The sequence below is a fragment of the Bactrocera tryoni genome, chromosome 1, assembly GCF_016617805.1.
Source record: "Bactrocera tryoni isolate S06 chromosome 1, CSIRO_BtryS06_freeze2, whole genome shotgun sequence".
Lineage (NCBI taxonomy): Eukaryota > Metazoa > Arthropoda > Insecta > Diptera > Tephritidae > Bactrocera > Bactrocera tryoni.
The window spans coordinates 64485779-64512064 of NC_052499.1; the positions used below are offsets into that span (position 1 = coordinate 64485779).

At 38.6% G+C, this 26286-nt stretch overlaps 1 protein-coding gene across 4 annotated transcripts in view; it reads left to right on the forward strand.

Moving 5' to 3' along the window:
• The window catches only part of LOC120772315 (G protein-coupled receptor kinase 2), a 244281-nt gene that overhangs the window by 40000 nt on the left and 177995 nt on the right, over nucleotides 1–26286 (forward strand). For all 4 annotated transcript variants that reach the window (XM_040100835.1, XM_040100864.1, XM_040100845.1 and 1 more), the window contains one exon: nucleotides 22811–22842. The gene's annotated coding sequence lies outside the window, so the exon portion shown is untranslated. The remainder of the gene's footprint in view (nucleotides 1–22810; nucleotides 22843–26286) is intronic.

The following is a 26286-nucleotide window of genomic DNA, read 5'->3' on the forward strand; positions in this document are numbered from 1 at the left end:
GAACAAGGCTGTGTGTTGCGTAAATAAAACCATTAAATTGTATTACCGACTGTGCCACAATATACATAGGTGGATATGTATGTATTACAAACAATTATTACATACATATTTGAGTGTGTGTGTGTGTGTGCCTTTCGACGACTACGACAACAAGGTGTTAATGCAATTTAAAGTGCATTTGCTACATAAATTTTCATGCTCACACACACGCATACACAAATGTGCATATATGAGTTCATTAAAAAATGCGATTAAGAGCAAGAATTTCAATGAATGAACGTCAGGAATTAAGTGAAATGTGTGCTGTTGCTTCATTTTACGCGTATTTCTTAATGAATTTCTGTAAGCTTATCGGCCGTGGCCTGTTGGCGCCTTAAATTTTGGGCTTTCGCGGTTATGTGTTAAGTCGCCGCAGCGTTTGTCGGTAGATAGGACGCAAAATGTTTTAGGGATTACTCACATTTTTTTTGCCTATATATTTTTATGTTACAGATAAATATTTTTTATTATGCTCAAACTGGTCAATTTGGATGTAAATTGAGTCATCGTGCTTGTAGTTCACACGTTAGTTAGTCTTCATCATCGATTCACCACTCGCGGCTTGCTAAGAAACTCTCTCTTCTCACAGAATTTGAAAAAAATATCGTTAATTTCGGTAAAAGAGAGTTCGTGATTGGCCGTCGCCAATCCGCAAAGGACAATAAGTCTTCCGCAGAACCTTTCTCTCGAAAACTCGTAACGGCGACTCATCAGATGTTATCATACTACACCATATACATATAAAGAACGGGGATGATGAGTGACTCGTAGAGTTCGATCTTTGTTCGTCGAAAGAGGCCTTAACTTCTCAATTGCCTTCTCAGTTCGAAGCACCTATTGCCAAGAGTTATTCCGCGTTGGGCTTCGAGGCTGGCGTTGTTGTTGGTGTTAATGTTGGTATGTACCAAGATAGACGAAATTATCTACGACTTCGAAGTCAACAGTGACATGGAAGCCCAGCCGCGAGTCCGACGACTGTTCGTTTGATGACAGGAGATATTTCGTCTTGTCCTCGTTCACTACCAGACCCATTTGCTTATTTATGCTGTCTGGAGAAAGCCGAACTAATGGCGCGGTTGTTGGGGCCACTGATATCAAGATCATCGGCGTACTCCACCAGCGGTGCACACTTACAGGATATTGTACATTACCTATTTAGCTCCGCAGCTCGTATTATTTGCTCCAGCCATAGATTGAAGAAGTCGCGCGATAGCAAGTGGCCTTCTCTGAAACTTCGCTTGGTATCGAACGGCTCGGAGAGTTCCTTCCCGATTCTGACAGAGCTTTTAGTATTGCTCTACGTCAGTTTACACAGTCGTATTAGTTTTGCGGGGATACCAAATTCAGACATAGCGGCATAAAGGCAGCGTCGTGCTGTCAAAGGTAGCTTTGAAATCGACGAAGAGGTGGTGTCTTGATCATTTTTTCACGGATCTTTTCAGGAGTTGACGCATGTTGAATATCTGGTCAGTTGTTGGTTTTCCAGGCCTTACACTAATAAGGTCCAAACAGTTTGTTAACGGTGACCCTCAGTTTTTCACACAGTACGGTCGATGGAACCTTATATGTGGTGTTGAGTAGGCTTGTCCCACGGTAGTTGGCGCAGATTGTGGTGTCTCCCTTATTGTGGATTGACCAGAGCACACTTAGATGCCAATCGTCAGGCATGCTTTCGTCCGACCATACTCTACAAAGAAGGTGACGCATGCTTCTTATCAGTTCTTCGCCGTCGTATTTGAATAGCCCGGCCGGCAATCAATCGGCCCCCGTCGCTTTGTTGTTCTTCAGACGGGTGATTGCTATTCGAACTTCTTCATGATCAGGCAATGGAACGTCTGCTGCATCGTCATCGATTGGGGAATCGGGCTTACCATCTACTGATGTTATGTTTTCACTGCCATTCAGCAGGTTGGAAAAGTATTTCCTCCATAATTTCAGTGTGCTGTGGACATCAATCACCAGATCACATCTGGGGGTTCTATAAGAGTACGCTCCGGTCTTGAAACCTTCTGTTAGTCGCCGCATCTGTTCGTAGAATTTTCGACCAGCTCCACGGGCTCTTCGTCCTCACGCATTTCGTGCAATTTCTGTATTTCTCTGCATGAGTCACGCTTCTACCTTGAACTCTCTTAGGAGAATTAAATAAATTTAAAGATACGTTTGCTTCTAGGAGTTACTGCCGAAGTTACTAAGGAACTGTGTTTTTAGAAATATATAAACAAAAAATTTTCAACGGTTTAATATGTGCTTGTATACCTAAAAACTTTTAAAAAACATAACCCATAAAACCTGACTTATTTTCGAAAAAAAAAACCAACAACAAAATAAACAAACAAACAAACAAAGTAATTTATTATATTTTCGCTGACTTGTTTTGGACGCAACAAGACTCGCGCTTTGACGTAATGAAATTAATAAATGGACAAATAATTTCATGGAATTTATTGCATGTAGAACAAATAATGAAATTCTAAAAGTCATTTAGCATTGACCTTGTTTGCCACATCTCCTACTACAACAACGGCAAAACAAAAATAAACCTGAACCCCGTTTCCCAGCCACTTTATATATAAAGAGTCGATTATACGCCTGCGTATGTGTGTGTGTATGCGTGCGTCTGAAATTTGATAATAAGCCATGCGATTGTGTGAAGAAGCATCGCGTCTAACAAGTTGTGCCATTGTTAATTTAATTCAATTAAAAATTCATAAAAATCCATTCAAATCAGCAGCGTCGTACGCGTCTTGTGTTCTCGGCTACAAACCAGCACGAAAATTCCATAGCCAATAGTCATTGCATTGTAGTCGCCTCAGCTGAAGTGCCTTTGCATTGTTGTTGTGCTGATTTGTTAAAGAAATGCCGACAAAACGCGAATTCCATGACGGCAATAAAGGTGAGCGTATAGCAATTGAATGCACTTGGGGAAGAGAGCGAAGCGGGGCAGCTGAGAGAGTGGGTGACTGCGGCGGCTGCTGAGATTGAAGCGATATAGTGAGTAGAAGCGCTGTGAGCAGTGGCGTTCGCGGCGTTAAGCAGTTTGTATGCAGCTGTAGGCGTTCACTGCCGCCTAATGCGCTGCCAACAATTTTATATCTCAAAAAAAAAAAAAAAAAAAAATAACAACAATAGAAAACGCCAATAAACTACTGAAAATCACATCGCAGTCAACCGAAGTTTGAAAAGATAAATAAAAAGCCTCAATTAAAAAGAAGAATTTAATGAAAAGAATCTGTAAATGGAAAAAAGATAAGACCCAACATTAAAAAGCACTAAACGCGGAGGCGCAATAATTCAAAGGCAAAATAACTGCACGCGCTCGGCGTTGTTCATGACCTCTAACGTCCACCGCTCTGCCATTGGTGTCACACGTAATGCGCTTACGATATTTTATTGAATCTCTGCACGATAGCGTGTGGCAGCAACAAAGCGCCAAAGCTGCCGCAAAATATGACACTTGTGGCAACGCCTTGTGGCCACACCTCGACGTTGCGCAACATCGCGGTGTCTTTATCGTCCTACGATTTTTATTAATCTCAGCATTATTTCATTTAATTATATTATAATATTAGTTAGCATTTGCATGAAGCTTTGCATTGGAGAACAGAAATTTTGAGGTATTTCTGTTTGTGTTGTAGGACTTGCGGGATGAAATTCTTTTTTATGTCTCTCAAACTGCCAGCTCTTTTTTGTGAAAAACTCCTGAGATGTCTAAAGAAATGTAAGGATTTCGTGTAATATGCTTGACAGAGGTACTATGGAGCGAAATGAAGGAATATGTTCTTCGAAAGATCTGGTTTGTGGAGAGTAATATCGAGGAATTAGGAGTAATTAACTGGAACAGTTCTTTCTCCACCAGAAGATCATAAAAGAAGTTAATTTTAATCAGTGCTAAAAAATTCAGTTTTAGGATGATAAGCCAGATTACGTAGGTTGACTTTTATATTTCGGGATTCGAGAAGAAAAACAAATTTTAATAAACGAAAATCGCTTTAGTATTTTACGAAATATTCTCCATTAAGATCTATACACTTTTGAACCAATTGTCGAAGCACTTTTGCCACTCTGATTGTGGTACATATATTCAAAGCATGCCTTTTGAACGCATCAACCGCTACTTCAGTTGTCGAAAAACGTTGATCTCTTATTTTATTTTTTACAAACGGAAGTGAAAGGAAGTCATTCGGTGCCAAGTCCGGACTATACGGAGGAGGACTTATCAAATCGTTGTTTTGAGTGCTCAAAAGTGCAAAATCCCGAAATATAAAAGGTAAACTATGTAAGGGGTTTCATGGGTTTCACAGTTTACTGTCTTATTCTATAATATATCTGGAAAATTGTTCTAAATGCTTAAGTTGATCCGAGCAACAGTTTTGGAGACATAGCCTTGAAAAGTTGCGCGTTTAAGTTCAGCTATAAAGTCACTCAAAATTTTAAACGCGTTTTTCTCGAAACTGAGTTTTCAAAGTCGGTTGTCAAGTCTTCTTGCGAACTAACCAACCGATCTTAAGAGAAATATTACTCCAGTTTTCGAGATATTTTTTGCAAGATCTTGAACGAGAATATTATTACTATCACTATTAATGAACAAACGTTCTTTTTTAAAAAAAAGTCTGCCAAAAATATAATTTTCACTTTTTTTGTTTTTCCTTCGTCCAATACCTAGTTTGGGGTCTTTAATAAAATACATATTTTTTCTTTTTACTTCGATTGAGCCTGTAAGAAGCTCTGCTGTCAACGTGGAGCCACATTTTTCCGAGGGACTGTCGGAAATGACGTCGTAATGGCCGAATTTGGAATATTTTCTTGGAAGTAACTGGTTGAAGTGAATCGCTATATTCAATTAGCGTATGGAACGACTTGGCGCATTTTACGTCGAGATCTTAAATTGACAGTACAAGGTACAGCTTGTGCAAGTACTGAAGTCGCTCGATCTTCCCTAGCGACATCGCTTCATTCTTTGGGCTCTTGAAAAGTTCCAAGATGATCCGAAGCTATCGAGCCAAAATTTGTTCAGCGATGAGGCCCATCTCTAGCTCAATGGGTATGTAGACTAGCAAAATTACCGCAGTTCTGACGATGAGCAGCTTGAAGAGATTCAAGAGCTTCCATTTCAACGATTTGGTGTGTTTTGTGGGCTGGTGGAATCATCGATCCATATTTCTTCAAAAATGATGCCGGTGATACAATGATGAAAAAGAATATCCTTTCGAATGATAATAAACATTCCCCAATAAATTTGAAGTTTCTGCGTTTTTTCTTTAAAATAGTATTGAACCGCGAAATGGATCACCCTATATTTCAGATTTTAACGTAACAACCAATGTGCGAAATTTTTTTTTAGTAAGGACCAAAACGAACGAGTTTTCTCGCAATTTGGATTCGTGGAATAAATCTGAACTATACAAAAATATGTACATATGTATATGGTAAACTATAAAATAAATCATACTCAGAGGTCTTGTCAGCGGCTACGCTGGCTAGGTCATGCAGTCCGAGTGGACGAAAACAATCCAGCTCTGAAAGTATTCGACGCAGTACCCGCCGGGGAAGCAGAGAAAGAGGAAGACCTCGCCTCAGTTGGAAAGACCAGGTGGAGAAGGACCACCTTTCGAAAAGAAAAAACAACTGGCGCGCTGTTGCTAACTCGGCTACCGCATAAGCGCTGTTTACGCCAGAAAAGAAGAAGAAGAATCTTGTTAAAATAACACTTTAGAAGCTAACCTAAATCAGAATTTATCGCTTGTTCGAGATGTTACAAAGTTTCGATCATTCAAACTTCCAAATAGTAATTCTGATCATATATACATTTAGGGATGTCTGTAAAACAAAGGTTAGTAGGTAAGAGTAAGTAAGTAAGTAAGGGTTATTCTTTTTATTAGACTACTGCAATCAAAATGCAGTGAGGCTAACACCTTTGAGTCACAAATCGAAGTATACATCGTCTTTTGTCGCGAAAATTCGTCCTATCACACAAAATAAAGTATTATTGAATAGTGTTCCATTAAACAAGCAAATATTTCGCGTATTTTTCGCAATAATAATCATAATCACCAATGTTTACATACATGCAAACATACTTTGTATGCACAAACAATTGCTCGTCTTGCGCAAGCACCAACATTTTCGACCAACAACAAACGCAAGTAGTTATTTGGTCATAGTGATGACAATGCTGTCGTTGCCCAAGCGAAGCAACGCGGCACTTCCATCGACTTCTCGAGGCATTGGCGTCACCGCAACACGCTTCATAGGCTAACTGTTGTTGTCGCACACCGCTGTTTGTTTGCATATGTTTATTTGCATGGATGTGCAAGCGCTTCTGTGGATGTGTGTGTGTGTGTTTTGGGCTGCGCTGACGCGATAAGCGCGGGAATTGGCACGTCTGTTATTGCAAACAGCTTGTTGTTTGCAAACAATTATTGTTGTTGCTGCTGTTACCTTAGCGCGCTACCGTTTTTTTTCACTACTGCTGTTTTTTGTGTTTGTTGCTTTTGTTGTCTTAAGAAATTAGCATTCTCATACATATGTAAGTATGTATATATTTACCTACACTACACATAGTTTGCATTTGAGCGTCGTGTCCGCTGTCGAGCACGCTCCCTACGTTTTGCAATATTTGCACCTCTCATTGAGTAACAGTATCTGGCGAATAACATATAATTGAATATTCAAATACTCACAGTAATGATAAAAGCAAAGGCGCATAATTCGATATCGTCGATTTGCTGATCGAAATTCGTGATGCACCAACACTGAAGGGACGCGACACCACAGCGTTTCGCAAAATACTTATTTACTGTTTTCGATTTTGATATTTTGTTATCAAATTTGCTTAGTCATTATGTCATGTGATTAGTTGATTGATTTGTTATTGGTTGCTTAGTGACGGTAAAATATTCGTCATCAATGTCGAGCCCACTTCACTCTACTAGAACTCGGTTGTGGAACGCACCTTTCGAATGTGAAAGTGCTCATTATAAGTACACCGATCAATGTAATAGATGAATAAAATTCCGCTTTGTGTCCCTCCTTTTCCCTCTCCATTTTTTATCTCTTTCCTCTCTCTCCTTCTTCCTCTCACCTTCTCCCTAACTTTCCTCCTCCCTATCTCGTCTCTCATTTTTTCTTTTTGTCTTTTTTCTCTTAGTGTCTATTTATCATTATTTATCTATGCCCTACTCTGCCTTTATCTTACTATTCATATTTTTGTCTCTACGTATCTCTCTCCCTCTCTTTATTTTTCTCTGTCTCTATTATCTTCCTTTACCTTTCTGTGTCTCGCCTTATTTGTTTTGTCCTTCCAATTTCCTCTTTCATTGACCTAAACTGGGTACTTCTGGAAAATTGCTTCCTTCATACGGTCCAATTTTTGGCAGTACAGGCCCAGATTAATGGTTGGGCTGTAAAGGAGCTGCTCATTGTAGATGGTTCACTGCGAACCCCATCAAACACATAGTAAACACTTTTTAAGGGTCAATTCTGACTTGCGCCGGCTTACCGTGATTCGACCACGATCGTTTTAGCTTGACGTTGCCGTAAGTGATCCACTTCTCAACACCTATAACCCACCGCTTCAGAGAATTCTCTAGTATAATGATGGAACATCTATCCTTAAATGTATCATAGACATAAATTTTCTCTATTTTTATTAATATGCCGACTTTCTGCAATTAAACTCCATTAACCGTTCGTAAGGGCTAGAATTTCTAAAATCCTCCATATTACCGGAAGATTAAGAGAGAACCTGTTTTTCGTATTTTATCCGTAAATTCAAGTTATTTTTTATATTAGTTTTTGCTATTTTGGAAAGGTGAGCGCCTAATTGTAGGCAAGCTTTTAAATTCGCTATGCATTATGATTCGAACGAAAATATAATTGCCTACATTTAGGATAATATACTGTCTTAAAAAGTGCTTATCAGTAAATATCAAAGCCTGAAGCAGAGAAATGAATGCCCAAGAAAATATATTTTAGAACAAAAGCTCATTTTTAAATGCTTCAAACATTTTCATTTCAATTTTAATTAAATTTCTTTGTATGAAATTGCAGAAAACATTTATATTTCTGAAAAGAGTACCCACCATAAATCCCATAAATGCTCATAGACTCCATCAAGGTACTCCATTTACCACACTTGAGGATGTCTTTTGTTGTGCACTCAACCACTCGCCCAATCAAAGCTAACAAGTTCCGACCACTCCACAGCTATATGTCCAATAAGCACTACAGCAACAAAGCACGAAAAATTTTCACTTCAAAATGTAAATTGCTTTTTTGCACACTCTTCAAACATTTCGTGTTTCTCACTTGAACATTTTGGTGCATTTTCGACCACTCTCTCTCTCTCTCCCTCTCTACCGCTTTCTCGCTGATTACACGTGAACGGCAGCAAAGTAATCAAGCCTAATGTGTAATTCTGGTAAATTTGATTCGACTTTTTTCTACTTACTGCCATTGCATTTAAACTTAACAAGCTCGCACTTGAAGTACCGTTTTTTTCAAATTTTTTATTCGAGAAAGAGAGAATTTTATGTTAAATGTGTAGGACGAATTGACGCTTTCACAAATTGCTGCAACAAAAAGCGAGGAAACGAAAAAGTGCAATGACTCTACATTCGGCAGTAACGAATGTCGAAACAGTGGGGTGGGACGAAAGTGACGGCTAAAGTAGAGAGTGCAGCACGAGGTAGGGAGAGGTCCTTTCAAATGGATATCAAAACGTATAACGGCAATTTTGTGCGGTTTCACGCAAATGCAGGGGGTGCGCAACACAGACGCACACACACACACACAGACACACACACCCACACACACACACACCCACACACACACACATACCTAAGAACCTGCAACCAACCGGCGACTGCCGAGAGGTGAGTCAGTGAGTGAGCGTTGTTGAGGTCCTTTGAATACACAAAAGTATTTACATACACACACACATACATATATAATGTATTTATATTGCATTTGTGTTGGTAAAAGGGTGCAGTTCTCGTATTTGCCAGCCGGCCTTTGTGCAGTACAAAGTATTTCATACAAAAACACAAAAAAAGCAACGAGCTTAAAATAGGTGAGGGCATTCGGTGTGGTCGGTTGCACCGTTACACAGGGCTGGACTGCGTCACGTAAGCTAGAAAATGCTTGGAACTTTTCTCAAGTTCTTTTTTGCTTTAAAGAGCGCTAGCCAAAAGAGCGAAATGACATGCTAATATGGAACCATAAATTATTTGCTTAAACATTGTGGAACGCCTTTTTTACCTATTTACAGTAAAGCTTAAACTTTTGTTCTAAAGAATTTATAAATAATCTCATCATTCTTTCTTTCTTTCCGAACCTCTATTCTACCATCGATTGAAAATACTCGATGCTTTTGAGATCAGTGGTCATCAAGGTCATTTATAGGCTACATTTCACTCAGTCATTGAAATGAAACTAATTCAGTTTGAAAATGAAAAATTTGAGTTTCCTTCGATCTTCTTAAATTCATTACTCACATAGTTTTTCTATGAAAAAATTGCAAAGAATCCAAATAGATCTTAAAACATTTGCCGAACATTTGCTATTGCTTCTTGATAGAATTCTATCATAGTATCACTAATAAGTACATTGAAGTCTTTTGCATTTATTTTTATACTCTCGCAACAATGTTGCTAACGAGAGTATTATAGTTTTGTTCACATAACGGTTGTTTGTAAGTCCTAAAACTAAAAGAGTCAGATATAGGGTTATATATACCAAAGTGATCAGGGCGACGAGTAGAGTCGAAATCCGGATGTCTGTCTGTCCGTCCGTCTGTCCGTCTGTCCGTCCGTCCGTCCGTCTGTCCGTCCGTCCGTGCAAGCTGTAACTTGAGTAAAAATTGAGATATCATGATGAAACTTGGTACACGTATTCCTTGGCTCCATAAGAAGGTTAAGTTCGAAGATGGGCAAAATCGGCCCACTGCCACGCCCACAAAATGGCGGAAACCGAAAACCTATAAAAAGTGTCATAACTAAGCCATAAATAAAGATATTAAAAGTGAAATTTGGCACAAAGATCGCATTAAGGAGGGACATATTTGGACGTAATTTTTTTGGAAAAGTGGGCGTGGCCCGCCCCTACTAAGTTTTTGTATATATCTCGGAAACTACTATAGCTATGTCAATCAAAGTCTACAGAGTCGTTTTCTTCAGGTATTTCCATATACAGTTCAAAAATGGAAGAAATCGGATAATAACCACGCCCACCTCCCATACAAAGGTTATGTTCAAAATCACTAAAAGTGCGTTAACCGATTAACAAAAAACGTCAGAAACACTAAATTTTACGGAAGAAGTGGCAGAAGGAAGCTGCACCCAGGCTTTTTTTAAAAATTGAAAATGGGCGTGGCCTCGCCCACTTATGGACCAAAAACCATATCTCGGGAACTACTAGACCGATTTCAATGAAATTCGGTATGTGACATTTTCTTAACACCTTGATGACATGTACAAAATATGGGTGAAATCGGTTAAGAATCACGCCTTTTTTCAATATAACGCTATTTTGAATTCCATCTGATGCCTTCTCTGTATAATACGAGTATATACATTAGGAACGAATGATGATAGCGGAATAAAACTTTACACAAATACGGTATTTGAAAAATATGTAAATGACGGGTAATGAAATCTCGATTATCACTTTATCGTGCGAGAGTATAAAATGTTCGGTGACACCCGAACTTAGCCCTTCCTTACTTGTTAGATGGTGTGGTCTGTCCATTTAAGGCAGATCTAATAAATCTGTTAAAAAAAGTTGTTGAAAAATCACCTCCACTTGGATCAGCCGTTATCTCTGAACATACTTATAATTTTTCCAAAGCCTCACAGCTATACAGTGGCGGACAAAAGTCTACATACACCCCCTGTTTTCTTTGATGTGAGAGTACAAAAAATTTTTAGAAGAATGCGTTGATACAGTTTTATTATAATCTTCTTTCTTATAACAATAAACTTAAAAAATCCATTAATTAATATAAAACTACAAATTTATGGAATAAAAACTCAAAAATTGTGTTGACAAAAGTCTACATACAGAACAAAAATATCTTAGTTCAATACGAAAACTTTACAAAATACTAGTTATTACGACGTTATAGTATTTAGTTGGGCCCCCATTGGCATCTATAACTGCTTGAAGACACCGTGGCATTAATTCTGCTAAATTTGTCAACGCTACAGATGTAATGCTGTTCCAAGGTTCTAATATGCGCTCTTTGAGTATAGCAGAGCTAAAAATTTGGTGCTTTCTAATTCTACACTCGAATATTTCCCAGACATTTTCAATAATATTCAAATCTGGACTTTGAGGTGGTGTATTTAAAGCAACCACTCCTTAACAATTTGCGCCGGATGCATCGGATCGTTATCTTGTTGAAATATCAAACCGGAACCGAGCCCTAAATTATCCACCAAGGGCATCAAATTATGTTCCAACCGTTCATTTCACTTTCGATAAAGTCCAACTTTCCAACTGCAGAGGCCACAACAGCTCCCCGAACCATTAAGCTGCCGCCACCGTGCTTCACAATTGACACTACGTTCTTCGGTTCAAGCGTAGCGTTAGTTTTCCTCAAAACTCTAGCCCTTTCATCGCTACCAAAAAGGATGAATTTAGGATCATCTGTAAATAAAACCACTTTCCAAAAATCCATCTCCTTTGCTTTGTGTTTTTTGGCGAACTTTAAACGAAGTTTCCGGGTTTTTCAGAAATAAAAGGTTTCATCCGTGGTGTTCTACTGTGGGATCCGATATCGTTTAGAGTTTTTTTGTTATTGTTCTTGGTTGGATACTCTTTTGTGACGTACTTGCTATGTGTTCGGCTAAATTTGGAGTATTTACTTTTGGATTTTTGTCTACTTCTTTGAGAATCAGGCTGACGTCTCTACGAGAAAGTTTTTTTGGGCGTCCACTGCGCTGATTATTTTCGTTGGAACCATTATTTTTAAAGTTTTTTACAGTTTAAAATTTTAGAAATTTCACCTTATGACTTTTTTCTTTTTTTTTGTTTTATCACCAAATTTCTTACATCAATTGATATTTTATTTCACGTAGCCATTATAGCTAATGAAGTGTTTAAACCACAACTAAATTCAATAAATGTCAAATAATAAGCATATTGAAATAAAAGAAAAAGGCTAACGGTACCTTACTGTTATCATAACAATGTTCAAAGTATGAGCTTTGAACTGTATGTAGACTTTTATCAAAGCACTTTTTGAGTTTTTCTTCCATAAATTTGTTGTTTTATGTTAAATGATGGATTTTTTAGTTAATTGTTATTAGAATAAAACTGTATAAATACATTTTTCTAAAAACTTTTTGTACTCTCATATCAATGAAAATAGGGGGTGTATGTAGACTTTTGTCCGCCACTGTATCTTCAAGGTGTTCCGCTGTCAGACCTTCCAATAGTGGAAATCTCAGAACAGCTTCCCATTTTACGACTACAAGTTATGTCAGATTGTACTGGCCGGCTACCATATATAGATCTAATGAATGATCCTTAGTACTGCCAGCTAGATGTTCTGTTTAATTTATGCTGACGGACGAGTATATGACGTCTACTCAGGACGTCAACTCTTCTTGCGAACTTTAAGAGCGACTTGATATCTAATTTTCAGACTTCATCTAGTCTATTAAACTGCGAAGCTCATAAATATCTAAGACGAGTGAGTGAGACCATGATAGTAAAAAGCATGCATGTTCTGCATATCCTGAATTGATCCGTCTGTCAGCCCTCAAATTTTTGTTGATTTACCTATTTCCTGGACTGATTCGGTAATTTCGTTTGTCTGCATCCGCTTTTCGACTGCCGCTAATTCCCTCTTTCTAATGACATTCTCTGGCGCAATGCGAAATTATTACTTTAATGCGTTGCTAGCTATCTCGGCTGCCTTTTTGTCCCGAAAGACTCTCTCCTGGAAGGTGCTGCATTATTTCAGAAACTCGAAGAATCGCCTGAGATCCGACTCCAAGCAATAGCTTCAGGCGCCCTATCCTTAACAGGTTAGATCTTAAGACCGTATATAGGTTCATACATTGAGTCAAGGGTTATGGCCTGAAATATATTATATTTAGTAGCCTTCAGTAGTCTGGTATTATTATTTGAGAGTACCGCCTATGAAATCGCATGGCATGTTGTTTTATCTCAGAATGACCTTTTGACCTTTGACCTTCTTTTATGTAGGTCGAGTAGTAAATGAGAGCGCAACTGTTGTTTCGCATTATTGATCTTTACGAGCTATTCGGTGCTTTTAGTAGGTTTAGAACTGAATGGTTTAGGTGATATTGATCTAATTTGATAGTAGCGTTATAGCACCACCGCTAATAAAGTGTGACCAGGGTGATCTCCAGCGTCTTAATTGGTTTTAATGTCATAGGGATCGCGTTAAAAGCTTTGTAGAGTTCATTAAAAATAAGTTTAAGGGTACCGAACAAAACTGGAGATGTTTTATTTTACGCCAATCTGGGGATCAAACAAAACCTTTCGAAACACTATGGACATTTGGGAGTTTATGACATAAATCTAGAATATGCTCTATATAAAATTCTATATTATGTTTCTCAATAATTTAAATCATAGATCTAGGCGATAAAGTTTTGGTGCTCGAACAATCAAATTGCAGCCGACGCGAAGTCCGAGATAATAAAAATGATACTGTTTTTTTTTAAATAATGTTTTTGGCATCAAGATTTATCTCATGAAATCCAGTCGAAGACGAATCAAAACTTCTCAAATATATATAGTAATAACTATAGAGTTCCTGTAATTACGAGATATGCTCCCATGTTGATGTCTTTACCCAAACTCAGTCAAACATTATTATATTATATACTTTTCTCACGAATTAGCCGAGTATTCTACTCATATATCACAATTTGTAGCAATGTGTGGAGTGATTACTGCAAGCAATTTCATTAAATTCTCAAATTGATACGACGGGTGATGGTGTGGAGAATACTAAATGATGCAAAGTAGGAAATACAGATTATGTAGTAGTACTCAAGCGGTACTACGCCTAGTACTAGTACCACAATGCGAAGAGCGGCTGGAGAGCCATTTAAGCAACAGCATGACAGGCAAACAGACAGACAGACACACTTTAATTGGCAGATGGATAGCTGAGGCAGCTAATTAAATGACGACTCGTCTCCTATACGACTGATTGTATGAATGGATAAATTCCAATTCGCAGAGTAAGATAAGTATGTGAAGACAGAATAGGCGCAGACGCATGCTTTCTCTGCCAGCTGCCATGCAAATGCTGGTAGAATTCCAATAAATTACAAATTGCGGTGAGTTTACAACACTGTGATGCACTTGTAGACGTTGCTTACAGTTACAAATACAAGTAAGAGTTGGGTGTGCAGCTTCCGATGCTGGGCGCCTGGCAACACAAAGTCAGCGCTTGAAATGTGTTTAACGCTTTGAAGCGGCCAACTCTTCTGAGCCAATCAGGCGACGCACTTGAGTCCAAACGGTATGAGGTCGGAGCTTTGTGTACCGCTGTAAGCAGTACGGGTAAGTCTTGCTAGCGCAGCGGCACGTGGGTCAGACCGCCTACGCTCCGCGCGTGCATGTAGTTGTAAAACGGTCTTAATGCCTGCTTGGGGATTACGATTATGTGCAAAAGTTGTCTGAAAAAATGCCAGCATTTAATGTGATTGCGAGTCTCTGTCGTCGAATGGGTTTCAGCCTGTAGTCGCTATATGAGGGACTCTTGCAGCGCATTGACAGTTATGTGGCTAATTTCGAAATGCGCACAAATTTGGCGGGTTGTATGATGTGTATATGTCATACCGCCTGTCTCCACATGTTTTTCTTTATGTCTGCTTACTTTTTTCTCACCGAACAAGCAAATTCATGCTGTCAACCTACAAGTTAATGACACTTGTGCTGCCAAGTGAGTTGGTGGGTGGAGAAAGTTCTTTGTTGGAGGCCAACAAAAGCATACGAAAACTTCAGGTAATGAGCCTCAAGTACACAAATTTCGTATAACATAAATACAGCAAAGTATGATTCCCAAATATGGTAGAGTGAATTGAAAAGAGAAATTTAAACAAGCAAAACTACAAAAAATATGTGTTTTCTAATTTCTTTGTGCAGAATTGTTGATTTACAGACATTCACATTTCGCTCTTAAAAATGTAAAATTTCAATGAAAAGTAATACCTACAAATTAAAAAAAATAGTCACCATGGTTAATAAAAAATTATATCTGATCAACTTGTACCCGGACTGTTCTTCTTCTTTATTAGCGTAGACACCGCTTACGTGGTTATAGCCGAGTTTACAACAGCGCGTCAGTCGTCCTTCTTTTCACTGTTTGGCGAAAATTGGAGATACCAAGTGTGGGCAGGTCTATCTGGTCTTTTCAACGGAGTTGAGGTTTTCCTCTTCCTCTACTTCCCCCGGCGGACACTGAATCGAAAAGCTTCAAAGTTGGAGTGTTTTCGTCCAGTCGAACGATATGACCTAGCCAGCTCAGCCGCTGTCTCTTAATTCACTAAACTATGTCAATGTCGTCGGATATCTCGTACAGCTCATCGTTCTATCGATTGCGCAAAGAACCATAAATCTTCCGCAGAACATTTTGCACAAAAACTCGTATCGCCGAATCATCAGATGTCGTAGCTCATGCCTCTGCACCACATAACAGGGCGGAGTTGATAAGTGATTTGTAAAATTTCGTCCTTGTTCGTCGAGAGAGGACCCGTCGACCCGTACTGACAAAAAAAACACATTTTCAACTATTATAATAACAATTAATTAACAATATATTATCGCCTTGAAAATAGGCTTTAAGCAAATACAAGCTTGTCAACGATTAATCCAATTATTTCATAGCCTTGTTATAAGGTTCCGCTGGGATAGCCTTCAGTGCCTGCAGCGAATTTAGTTTTTTCTTCGGTTTCGGCTTATTTTTGGGGCGACAGCCACTAGATTGTTGGAAAATTTCAACGTCATATTCCTAAACCCACCTCTCGTCAGCTGTAATGATAAATACGTACGATGAAAGAAGGGTCCTCAGCTATGTTAAGCTTGCAAATGCTGAAGGTCTCTTAGAAAGAGTTAAGAATTTGCCTGCTTTCTACCCAAAACACTGACCAAAATGTTTAGAACAGATCATTCAGAGATGTGGAGATCCTCTTATATCTCTCTGATGCCGGAACAAGGTTTGAAAAAGAAGTTTGTACCAATCTAGAAAAACTTCCGAGCAGTCCGGGTCAAATTTGATTACAGAGTTTACACAGTATAAAATGTCCTGGAAGTAAGAAATATTATTCCTGGCTTATTAGTTCACACAGCTAAAAGTATTATTTATTTTGATAGTTCGCAACTCTTTTCAAAAATGTATTTCATTGACGGATTCACATTTTTTATTTTTTTCAAAACGTTGTCTCCTTGACTTACATTTTTGAAGGGTGATCCATTTCGATGATCCCTACTTTTTTAAAGAAAAATCATAGAAACTTCACATTTAATGGGGAATGTTTATTATCATTCGAAGGAACATGCTTTGGCATTTATTTGAAGATTATCTCTTTCAATAGTTAAATGCCGCTACTTTTCTGATGGTCCGTCCATTGAGTCCAATTTTCGATGATTCGTTTGAACATTTCGACTGATAACTGGCGAATGATATGCGTGATGTTTTGCTCCAAGGCGTGAATCGAAGCGGGACTGTCAGCATAGACTTTGGACTTTACATATTCCCACAGGAAAAAGTCTAAAGGTATTTTGTACGCTTTCAATTTAAGTTCTCGACGTAAAATGTGTTTCATATGTTATCCGCTTGTATCACCCGTTATAATCTTTCGTTCCATTGTACTCTTTTCGATAAATGGCAACTCTACAGCAGAATACGTTTAATTTGAAGAGTTTTCCGTATGTCTTTCGAAAAGCTTCATTAATTTCCCTCTTTTCAACAGAAATTTTATAATCTCTGCACCTCGTTTTCCTTCGACAATTGGCAACTCTATATATCTGAATTGAAGACTGTTCGAATATTCTATGGCTTTGAAAATACCTCTACCGCATCTACTCCTTTATAAAATATTCAGTTCCTATCACCTTATAGAAAATATTACTTCAATTCTCTCAATGACGTCACTATTTGTAACAATTTTTAAGTGACTTAACACGTTCAATAATGTCACTAACGCTTTGCGCTCGACATGCTGACACGCTGCTGGCATTTGTTATTGTTTTTATATGTTCTCTTTTATTTTTCGGTGTGAGCTGGAAAATATTTGCACTGACTTCCGGCTACCGTTCGTTGTTTACTACTCGCTGCTGGCTCTTTGGCTGCTGCTGTTGACATGTCACACCGAAAAATTAACAATAAATTACAATGCCAACAACAATGACAATGTAACAAGAAAAAGATAAAACAAGAGCAGAACAACAACAACACTAGCTCCAGCTTCGAAATGCTTTCAATGGCTGCTGCAATATTTTGTGGTCACACCCGCCCAACTCCTCAACTCAGAACTGACGATATACAATTAGAAAACTGCCTGGTTGCCTAGGCGGTTAGGTGGCTAGGTGGCTAGTTGGCCAGCAATTTGTTGTGGTTGCGGCATGTCATAGCTGTCAATGTGAATGCCGCTCGGGGCTTGCTGTTGACCCGATATTTCTAACGTTTCTAACATAGACTCACAGACACATACACTGTACATGTACGCAAGGCGTTGCGTCCATTTCGGCAAATTCCGGTGTGAACGGTAACATTCCGTTCAAATCTCGACGGAGTTAACCGAAATGATTTCATTTACAAGTTACAAGCTTTGGCCAGCAGAATTGCAGCAATTCTCCGCAGTCACTTGCCAAATTCATGCGTTTGCTTAGTGTTGTTGTAATGCATTTTTTGGTGCATTTTCTTTATTTTGAGTCTTAACGTCTCCCCGGAGGCAGCTTTTAGGGGTGCATTTGGTCTTGGCTTCGGCTACAAGTTTTCGCTGTTGATGTTAGCTTTTATTTATTGTTATTGTTGTTGCTTTCGTTTTCGTTTTTGTTCATTTGTTTACACACGCTGTCGCTGTGCTCACCTAATTTGTCGTCATTCACTTCTACGTTTTACTTAATACGCCGTCACCTGTCTGCGACGCGAGTACGCTAGAGTCGCACCGGCCGAGTTGAGTTTTTAGCTTGTCACTTTATTGAGCTTGGTAATTAACTAGCTGACGTATGCTTAAGCTATTAAAATTTAATTAAAAGCTATTTATAAAATGACAAGTGTTTGTTTTTATCGCAAAAGATTCTGTTGTTGTTGACGTCGATCAGTCTATTTCGCATTATTGTAAATTCAAATGGCCCAGTAGGAAGCCAATGGTTTTTTGTTCTCCTAGAAACCCAAGAAGCTTACATAAAATATATATGCTTCTGGTTAACGGTTTCTTCTTGTTGGTTACTCCACCGTAGGCCAGGTTTACGTCATCATTTTTTACAACCGACTCTTGCACCGCAAACCGTTTTCCTTGGAGCTTTATCATTCATACTCACAACATAACCAAGTCACTGCTTATTTATAAAGTGGACAATGCCAATGACGAGATACAGTTCATAACACTCGTGGTTCGTACGATACTATAGTTCGATAACGGTTCAAAAATTGTACGAAAAACTTTTCGAATACTCCAAGCGCCAGCTTATTACACCTTGTACAGGGTATATTGAGTTTTTCACGAAGTTTGCAACACGCAGAAGGCAATGCCGCAAACTCTATAAAATAACATGTCACACTTAGGACCTAAAGGATGACTACTCTTTGTGGACCTAGTAACTGAACTCCATCTGGTATCGCAAAGAACCAAACCTGGCTTATGCATGGCTCATTGACCTACCAGATTAACCTAACCTTACTAGCTTATTTCTTCACTATGGTAAGAGGCTGATGTATTTATGAATTTGTTCCCTCGAACTGTTCTAAACGTTTTTCTTTGCAAATTTTAAGTGTAGTCTTTGTGTATATGAAAGCCCAAGACTGAGCCAATAAGTTGCTGTACATAAATGGGTTCTAGTTTAGGAACTACCGACAGATTTCTTAGTGATCATGTGATCGTTAAAGCAGGAAAAATGTGAGCTTGAATAAATATTATTTATTATTCAATCTCATATGGAAGACGGAGTAGATAATTACATAAGAAAATCAAATTCAAGTTTCAAATGCCGAAATTTGTCCTTTGCTAAGCAATGGAAAATGTATAGAACAAAATATCAAAAAGCTCATGTCTTCAGCTGTAAAATAAAATTGAAATCTCTTGCGACTAGAACTAGAAAGAAACTGTAAACAGTAAAATTGACCGAACTACTAACGATCGCCCGAATTCTCTACAGGGACTTACATACATACATACATATATAGTATAGCGCATACTGACTGTGTTTATGATAATTACACGATAATTTTAGCTCAACTAAATTAAGTGATTTTTTGTTTGGGTTGTCGACATTGGATAAACGTCCATAAATTTCCTATTACAAATGCAACCGTAATTTGTGAAGTTACTGTATTACTGCGTACATATATAGCGCCTTAGCGCGCTAATTTCTGTAGTGATAAAATCACAAACATTTTATTTTCCTTATTTATTAACGGCACCTTGCTGCCCAACGTTGTTTACTTCAAAATATTTTTTTTATGGCGGAAGCGCTATATACACAATTTTACTTCTCTACGTCAAATATTTGGCACATTTTGTTTTACGACTTTAAAATTATGCCAGATTTAGTTTAAGAATAGACACTATACTAATTATAGTTATTTATTTAACACTTTTTGTTTACGAATTCACTTTATTAGGATATTAGTTTATTTAGTTAATTCTTGACCTGAATTAAAGTACGGCGAGTTCAGAGTTGCTAATTTACTTCTAAATATTTCTAAGGCTGTTTTTGGTTTCTTTTTATAATGTTTTAATGGCACTGTAACCAACCAGGAGGCCTTAAGATTATGTTTGGTTAGGTTATACTGTCATACTAAAATGTGATCCTTTTCGAGGTTCTCTACTTTGTTTATTATCATTCGAAAAAACATTTTTTCCCATTTAATTCTTAAGATTATCTCTTTCAAATGTTGTCCGTGGCTACATCTCAGATGGTCCATCCGTTGAGTAAAATTTTCGATGACTTGTTCGAGCATTTCGACTGGTAACTGGCATGTGTTCCAAGGCGGGAATCGAAACGGGATCGACCGGCCGAAAACGTGAAATTATATCTGCTCACCGAAGTATTCTCTTAATAAATCCATTGATTGGTGCGATGCGTGGAAAGTGGCCCCGTCTTGTTGAAGCCAAATGTCGCCGAGATCGTGAGCTTCATTTTTAGACATCAAATAGTCGGTTATCATGGCGCGATGACGGTCACCATTGACGGTTATGTTCTCACCGTCTTCATTTTTGAAGAAACATCAACCGATGATTCCACCGGCCCACAAGCCATACCAAACCGTTGTTTTATCTAAATGAAATGGCAGCTCTTGAATTTCTTCAGGTCGCTCTTCGTCCCAAATTCGGCAATTTTGCTTGTTTTCATACCCATTGAGCCAAAAATGGGTCGGATCGCTGAACAAAAATTGGCTCGTCGGATCTTCTTGGAACTTTTCAAGAGCCCGCTTGGAAAGTCGAGCGGCTTCAGTTCTTGCACAAGCTGTATTTTGCACGCTTTCAATTTAAGATCTCGACGTAGAATGCTCCAAGCAGTTCCATACGTCAGTTTGAGTGGCTGCGAATGGCGATGAATCGACTCTCCGCGGTCTTCGTGTATACTCTCAATTCTTTCTATCATAATATGCCAAACAATACTGAACGAAAATAGCATGACAGCTTGACACGACTCACGCGTAATATGCCAAAACAAATCTATTAAAAAAATTATCTCTACTTTGATCACCCGATATATATAAAACTACGAATACCTTATAATGCCAGCTGGACATCCAGTTTAATAGGAGCTCATGTCGTACAGGACACTAACGATTTTTGCGATGTTTCATAGAGACTTTATATTTAATACTTGTACTTTATCCAATCCCGAGAAATCCTTTATATCATAGTCGAGTTTTAGATGATGCTGGTCGGAATTAGAGGAGATGTATCTCTCTCATGCCTACTTCCCTGCACTTGCTACCTGTTTCGTCGTTAATACTGCACATACGGCTCGCACGTGACGCCAGTAGAAGGTTTGCGTGATTTTCTTCCGCTGCTTTGCACATGATCTTGGCCATTCTGCATGCCTTTGAGGCATTTCATCAGAAGCTGAACAGTTTGTCAGCTCCTTCCGAAATTCTCATTGTGTATCGTTTTTAGCGACTTCCTGAAGTCGTTTTAGCGTATTTCCTAAACTGGTGTAAGGAACTCCTTCCACTTAGATGACAAGTTCACCTACATGCCTTTAAACCATTAAAGATAACACCAGTGTAAATTATCCCACTGTTTAAAATGTAATCACCCTCTTTTAGTAATGACCATTCTCATGGTTTTATAGGAATCTTCCACTCGTCTTTTTTTATTTCTTGCTGTGTTTCGTTGTATGTCAGGCAAATAAGAAAGTTTTCCTCAAGTTGGTTATACCTTGAGCCTGACAGTTTGAATTTATACCTTACTGTAGCTTCCGAGAGAGTTTCTTATAAGAAGGTGAACGCACTCCCCAACTAGTAGAGCAGTCTCCAAAGATCTATTTTTTTTACACATAACATTCGAACCGAACGGTAAGAACTTGCAACTCAGATCACCTATGGAACTTAAGCTTTCAACCAAGCATTTGAAATGTAATAACCAATCATTCCTGCGGCTCTATAAAAGCTGCAATGCCGGCAATGATTCGTGATGTTCGTGATCTCACTCCCAAGCTCAGTTAATTGTCATCAAATGAAACTCAATTTCGCCGCAAATGTCAACTGAACTGTAATTAAAGCAGAAATGCGAAATAAACTAGGCAAAACAAACAAATCTCATTCAAATGCAACTCTGAAAGCCAAACAAAGCAAAAACAAAAATATAAAAAACCTAACCTTTCTGACGGCACTCAATCAGCTTAGATGCACTCAACCTCGCACGCTTGCCACCAACAAATCTACCGGTCTACCATTGTTGTTGTTTTTGTTGCTGTCGCATAGGAAAGACTGGATTGCGAAAATGCGGCAAAACCGCAGGCATTTTTGCTGAGTTTGCATACAACTGTCGACGTTTCTGTTGTTGTTGTTGTGGCAAATGCACTTTCTTGATTGCACATTTGCAACAGTTAGCCAACCAGACAGACAGCCCGACCGACACACATGCCATGCCGCTGGGGGTAAATGGGGGTGATGCGACGGGTGCCACAAACGGGTAAACAGGTAGTCGTGCTGTGGCAATTTTGAAGTGCTGCTGGCATGTGGCACGCATGCAGTGCCTGTTTTTCCGACCGCCACTTGGTCGGTCTGCTTTCTACTATGCGCATATGCATTGTTGTTGTTGCCATTGTCGTCGAGTATTCGTATAATTGGCACTCAGTAATCTCCACCGTTGCTATTTCGTGGTTGCAACTGCAATGCGTCCGGGCGATTTTGATTTGCCTCCAGTTTCTCTTGCCTTCGTTGAAAGACGCGCCGACGGCCGAAACGCACTGGCATGCGTACCGTTTGAAATGGTTTTTCCATGAATTTATAATGCCGGCATTCGCTATAAAAGTTTTAGATTTAAGACATATTTTCAAGCTAGAAGTTTTATTTCTCCATACTAATTATTTCTTTTTTCTCTTTCAGTGTCTGAAGAGCATCGACCGACTACAAATTTGGTAAGTTTAAATTGTAAAATAGTCTTCGCAAATTATCTACTGGGTTTATACTAGAAATTTTTGTAGAATTAGTCGAACGAAGTCCATCATGTTAGACTGTTTGTATACCACAAAGTTTTCTACATACTTCTTATAAGCTTTCGGTCTAGGTGATCTTTAGTTACGAGCGATCTTCTTCTAAAAGTTTAAAGTGCCTTCCTCGTAGTGTATATAAAGTCAATGTTGCGAAACGATGGCTTGGGTGCTCATTTCTCTTACCTACCTCAAATTCCGATAATATTTCAAGAAATGTATATATCTTGACGCGTCTACTAATTGACCCAATAAGCGACTGCAATATATCTAAGTTGATATCTTGCTCTACAACATATCTAATGCTAGCACCGCCTCCATTATTAACAGATTTAGATTTCTGAGATATTTTAACAGACTTAATTACTTTCTTAGACTAATACCATATAACGAGCTCGGCTTCCCATTCAAAGAATAAATGCAAAATAGTGTGCTTTTAATGCCAAATTTTTTGGGGAACCTACCAATAAGGGACTACGAATAAAAAGATTTTCAATAGCCTTTTTTTTACAAATCACGCGTGAATCGTGTCAAGCTGTCATGTTATTTTTGTTCAGAATTGTTTGTCATTTCATCATGGAAAGTCGCCTGAACAACGTTTCAAAACTTTCAATTATATTTCGAAAATTCACGTTCTGTAAATAATGTGTTTCACGCGCTGCGCTTCAACTTATCACCCTTCTTGAGACCCAGCATTCACTAGAGAATAATATTCGACCGAATAGACTACGTTCAGCTCGCAGTGAAGAAACTATTACAGTCGTCGCTGAGAGTATACACGTAGATCTTGGAGTGTCGATTCAGCGCCGTTCACTGCAACCTCGAGATCTTAAGTTGAAAGTATACAAAATTAGCTTGTGTAAGAACTGAAGCTGCTCGCACTTCCCAAGCGACATCGCTTCGCTCTATGGGCTCTTGAGAAGTTCCAAGCAGATCCGACTTTGGGATGAAGAGCATTCAAGAGATGCCATTCAACCAGAAAAACCAACGATTTGGTGTGGTTTGTGGGCCAGTGGAATGATCGATCCATAGTCCTGCAAAAATGATACCGGTGAGAACGTTACCGTCAATGGCGACCTAATCGCACCATGACAACCGACTTTTTTAGTCTGAAAAAGAAGCTCGTGATCTCCGCGACATTTGGTTTCAACAAGAAGGCGCCATTTACCTCACTTCGCATCAGTGAATTGATTTACTAAGATCGTTTGATATCACACCGTTAGACTTTTTCCTGCGGGGATTTGTTAAGTCTAAGGGTGGATAATCCCGTTTCGATGCAGGCCTTGGAGCAAAATATCACGTCATTCGCCATCGAAATTCGGAAATCGGACTCAACGGAGGAACCATCTGAGCCGTAGGCAACATTTGAAAGAGATAATCTTCAAAAAATAAATGCCAACGAATATTCTTTCGAATGATAGTAAAAATTCCTCATTAAATTTGAAGGTTCTGTGTTTGTTCTTGAAAAAAGTAGGGCACATCGAAATGGATCACCCTTTATATCTCTTTCTGGCAAATAACTGTGGTGATTTTTATCGCAAAATTCCGCCAATAGCTTGGATTTTGTTGGAATTGTTTGTCACTAATCGTGTTATCACCAGAGGTCCGGATTCGAAGCAAGCATTAAAATGAAACGAGTTTTTTCTTTGGTCATTCATCCGAAACTCTGGCGATTGGTTCTGAGATTCTGTCTCTAGTCATAAGCTGGGGCTACTACTTAAATGACTAATTTACAGTTGATACACTGTCGGGTTTTTATTAAAAATGCTTCTGTTATTCTCACCATAAAACTTCCTGATTAAGGCTCAATAGCCTCGAACTCGAAAATCGTTCGCAAATGCGATATTCTGAGCAAAACCACTCCCTGAACATGTCAGGACTGGTATTGGAGTGGTCTTCTAATAGAATGTAGCTATTTTTTCTTTATAATTTTAGAATTTCTTAAATTTTAACAAACACTAAAATGTACTACATTTTTTTAAATATTCAAGTCTTCGTTGTAAATAAAATGAGCCATGAAATATTATATTCGCTCAAAGATAATGGCGCTTGACACAGTAATTGCTTACGTCGAACTTACACAGCAACAGCAAAATATCCTTTCCCACCAAAAGGGACAACAACGTTTAAATACTTAAGTCGTTACAAAGGTCAAAAACACATTAAAAAGATAGGCAAGAACTTCGTCAAACTTTCCTTTAATCCTCTGCCCCCAATTAAATTTGTACACCAAGTAAGCGTGGAAAAGAGGTGGTTGGGGCACCGTTAAGTGTGTTAAGCTGTGCTCTTCTTGTGCCTGCAGATGCATTTCATTAGCAACGCCTGCCTTTTAGTTGTAGTCAAGTCAAATAACTAAAGTACTTATAAAATATTAAATTCCACATGGCTCACAAGAGCTCCCGGAGGAACAAGTGTTTGTGGTTTGTAGCTGTTAAAAAGGTGTAAAGGGATTATCAAAAAGCAAATGGTACATTAAAGAAAATTTAAATCCATGGTGATGTGTATATAGGGTGTGGTGAGTGGCTTAACAGAAAGTAGAAGTATGTTTTGAGAAAAATTCGGAAAGAGTATGCGAGAAAGGTGAAGACGATGTATAAATATTTAATAAGAACTTTCTTAAGTAAAATACTGAAATATTTCCCAAAATTTGTAATGGATGGAATGAAAGTGTTGGTTTCTATCAGAGCAGGGAGCGAAGTTGAACGATTGTGAGGAAAAAAAACAGGGAGTAAGATGTCCGTAAAGGTATTGTGAAACATATTTAATATAATTTAAGTCTCAGAAATGTAGACTTCGCTACGAAAAGCGCCAGTGCAATAAAATTCAATTATAAACGGTCATCCATTTCGAGGTTCCCAACTTTTTTTTAAAGTAAAAACACAAAAATTCAAATTTAATGGGGTGGATGTTTATATTATTCGAAAGAACATGCTTTGGCATTTATTTTTTCAAGATTAACTCTTTCAGATGTTGGCTGCGGCCACCTTTGAGATGATCCATATGTCGTGTCCAATTTTCGATGACTCGTTCAAGCACATCGACTGGTAACTGGCTAATGACACCCGTGATGTTTTGCTCCAAGGTCTGAATTGAAGCGGGATTGTCCGCATAGACTTTAAACTTTACATATTCCCACTGGGAAAAGTCCAACGGTGTGATATTAAACGATCTTGGTGGCAATCGACCGGCCCAAAAAGTGAAATTATCTGCTCACCGCAGTGTTCTCTCAATAAATCCATAGATTGATGCGATGTGTGGGAAGTGGCGCAGTCTTGTTGAAACCAAATGTCGCCGAGAGCACGAGCTTCAATTTCAATCATCACATAGTCGCTTATCATGACTGGATAACAGTCGTTATCCGTTCTCACCGGC